This window comes from Salvelinus alpinus, chromosome 31, assembly GCF_045679555.1.
Source record: "Salvelinus alpinus chromosome 31, SLU_Salpinus.1, whole genome shotgun sequence".
In the NCBI taxonomy this organism is placed as follows: domain Eukaryota; kingdom Metazoa; phylum Chordata; class Actinopteri; order Salmoniformes; family Salmonidae; genus Salvelinus; species Salvelinus alpinus.
Genome location: NC_092116.1, coordinates 5,275,533 through 5,279,256, shown reverse-complemented (window position 1 = coordinate 5,279,256; position 3,724 = coordinate 5,275,533). Strand labels below are relative to the sequence as shown.

The window sequence follows — 3,724 nt, the reverse complement described above, 5'->3', positions numbered from 1 at the left end:
CCACCTCTCTCTCTCTCATCTCTCTCTCTCTCTCTCTCTCTCTCTCTCTCTCTCTCTCTCTCTCTCTCTCTCTCCCTCTCTCTCTCTCTCTCTCTCTCTCTCTCTCTCTCTCTCTCTCTCTCTCTCTCTCTCTCTCTCTCTCTCTCTCTCTCTCTCTCTCTCTCTCTCTCTCTCTGTCTCTGTCTCTCTCTCTCTGTCTCTCTCTCTCTCTCTCAATTCAATTCAATTCAATTGACTTTATTGACATGGCAAGTTATTATTACTTACATTGTCAAAGTATACATATCGAAAAATTTAAATAAAATATATATGTATATATATACACAAAATATATATATATTTATATATAAATAAATGGTGGGATTAACAGCAATAATAATAGTAGTAGTGGACATGGGATTACCATTAATAACAGCTACAACAACAATATTAATCAGAACAACAATACATTAAAGCAACAGTAGTAGACCAGTGTCAACATGACTGAGAAGACACATGACCTGGTACGAAAGACAAAACAAAACTAAGCTAAATGGGAAATATTATCAACATTACTTTGCATTTTTCACTGGCTGTCCCTCAGGCTGTGGCAGGAGGACACATATTTGGCTGCCAAAACTGCACATTTTGGCTTTTCACCCAATAAATATTTGAATTTTTCTTCATCTTTTATAGTTTCAAATTCTTTGTATTGAATTATAATTTTGGGAAAGAAATATGCTCTTAGGTCTGAGTATTTGTCACAGTGTAGTAGGAAATGCACTTCTGTCTCTACCTCTCCCCTGGAGCAGAGTGAGCACAGCCTGTCCTCCCTGGGCAGCCAGGTTTGTCTGTGACGACCGGTCTCTATAGCCAGACTGTGCTCACTGAGTCTGTACCTAGTCAATGTTTTCCTCAGTTTTCTATCAGTCACAGTGGTCAGATAGTCTGCCACCATGTACTGTCTGTTTAGAGCCAAATAGCATTGAAGTTTACTTTGATTTTTTGTGGTGTCTTTCCAATAGGTTATATATTTTTCTTTTTGTTTTGTGATGATTTGGTTGGGCCAGATTTTCTGAGGGCTGTCCCGAGGCTCTATGGGGTTGGTTTGGGTTGGTGAACTGAGCCTCAGAACCAGCTGGCTGAGGGGACTCTTCTCTGGTTTCATCTCTTGACATTGTAGAGCTGTGTGATGGAATGTTTTAGGGTCACTTGTTTTTAGATGGTTGTAAAATTTGATGGCTCTTTTTTCTATTCGCATGAGGAGGGGATATTGGCCCAATTCTGCCCTACATGCGTTATTTGGAGTTTTTCTTTGTACTTGCAATACAGTCTTGCAAAACTCTGCATGCAATACTTCAATTGGATGTTTGTCCCATTTAGTAAATTCATTATTAGACAGCGGACCCCATACTTCACTGCCATATAGAGCAATTGGTTCTATAACTGATTGAAAAATTTTGAGCCAGATTCTAATTGGAATTTCAATTTTGATGTTCCTTTTAATGGCATAGAATGCTCTTCTTGCTTTGTCTCTCAGCTCATTCACAGCCATGTGAAAGCTACCTGTGTTGCTGATATTTAGTCCTAGATATGTGTAGTTTTTGGTGTGTTCTAATAGAACTGTGTCCAAATAGAATTTATATTTGTCATCCTTATTTCCGGACCTTTTTTGGAATATCATTATATTTGTTTTTTTTAGGTTAACGGTCAGAGCCCAAGTCTGACAGAACCTGTGAAGATGATCTAGGTGTTGCTGTAACCCCTCTTTAGTGGGAGACAGCAGCACCAGGTCATCTGCGTACAGCAGACACTTGATTTCAGTGTTGTGTAGGGTGATACCAGGTGCTGCCGATTCTTCTAATGTTTTTGCCAATTCATTAATGTAGATGTTAAATAATGTTGGACTTATTGGGCAGCCCTGTTTCACTCCCCGCCCCTGAGAGAAGAAGTCTGTTTGCTTGTTGCCAATTTTAACCGCACATTTGTTTTTAGTGTACATTGATTTAATAAAATCATATGTTTTCCCTCCAATACCACTTTCTATTAGTTTATAAAAAAGACCTTCGTGCCAAATTGAATCAAATGCTTTCTTGAAATCTACAAAACACGAGTAGATTTTGCCTTTGTTTTGGTTAACTTGTTTATCAATTAGAGTGTGGAGGGTGTAAATGTGGTCTGTTGTACGATAATTTTTTAGAAATCCAATCTGGCTTCTGCTCAGGACGTTGTGTTCGTCAAGGAAATGATGTAGTCTGCTATTTATAATACTGCAGAGAATTTTCCCCAAGTTGCTGTTAACGCATATTCCTCTGTAATTATTTGGGTCAAATTTGTCTCCATTTTTATAGATTGGTGTGATCAATCCCTGGTTCCAAATATCGGGGAAAATACCTGCAGTGAGGATAATGTTGAAGAGTTTGAGTATAGCCAATTTGAATTTGTGGTCTGTATATTTGATCATTTCATTTAAAATCCCATCAGCACCACAGGCCTTTTTGGGTTGGAGATTGCATATTTTTTCCAATAATTCTTCTTCTGTAATTTGGGTATCCACAGGATTCTGATAGTCTTTGACTGCTAATTCAAGGATTTGTAATTTATCTTGTATATCTTTTTGTTCTGGGCTCTTTGTTATATTGCTGTAGAGGTTTGCAAAGTGATTTCTCCACATATCCCCATTTTGGATAGCCAACTCCTCATGATGAGGTTTGTTTAATTTATTCCAATTCTCCCAGAAGTGGTTTGATTCTATGGATTCCTCAATTCCATCCAGCTGATTTCTAATGTGCTGTTCCTTTTTTGTTCTTAGGGTGCGTTTGTATTGCTTCAGTGTTTCCCCATATTGAAGGCGTATATTTTTGTTGTCTGGTTCTCTGTGTTTTTGATTAGATATATTTCTCAATGACTTTCTTAGATTTTTGCAATCATTATCAAACCATTTTTCATTATCTGTTATTTTTGGTTTGCTCTTATGCTTCTTTAGATTAGCCAAGGAGGCTAATTTGTCAAATATAAAGTTTATGTTCCTAACGGCCAAATTTACACCTTCATTGCTGAAGGAGAATGTTAAGGCTAAAAAGTTGTCCAGGAGAGATTGTATTTTTTGGCTACTAATTGCTTTTTGGTAGATGTCTGTACTGTTTGCACTCCATCTATAGGCTTGTTTAGTACCATGTAATTGATTGGGCCATGATGCTTCATGGTTGGGTTCTGCTCTTCTCAGATACACTGTGATTTTACTGTGGTCTGAGAGAGGTGTTAGTGGGCTGACTGTGAAGGCTCTGAGAGACTCTGGGTTTAGGTCGGTGAGGAAGTAGTCTACAGTGCTGCTGCCAAGGGATGAGCTGTAGGTGTACCTACCAAAAGAGTCTCCTCTCAGCCTGCCATTGACTATGTACAGACCCAGTGTTCGACAGAGCCTCAGGAGCTGTAATCCATTTTTGTTTTTCACTTTGTCATAGTTGTTTCTGTGGGGGTATGTGGGGAGGGAAAGGTTATTGCTTCCTGGTAGGTGTTTATCCCCATGACTGTTAATAGTGTCTTGTTCTTCTGCTATTCTAGCATTCAGGTCTCCACAGACCAGTACGTTGCCTTGGGCCTGAAAGTGACTAATCTCTCCCTCTAGAATGGAGAAGCTCTCTTCGTTGAAGTAGGGTGACTCTGAGGGGGGAATGTATGTGGCACAGAGGAAGACATTTTTATCTGTCAAGATAGCTTCCTTGTTGATTTTTAACCAGATAAA

The 3,724-nt window shown here is 38.9% G+C and overlaps 1 protein-coding gene across 9 annotated transcripts in view; it reads left to right on the top strand.

Moving 5' to 3' along the window:
- LOC139561870 (actin-binding LIM protein 2-like) overlaps window positions 1-3,724 on the top strand; it is a 111,929-nt gene that overhangs the window by 69,377 nt on the left and 38,828 nt on the right. The window lies entirely within an intron of this gene.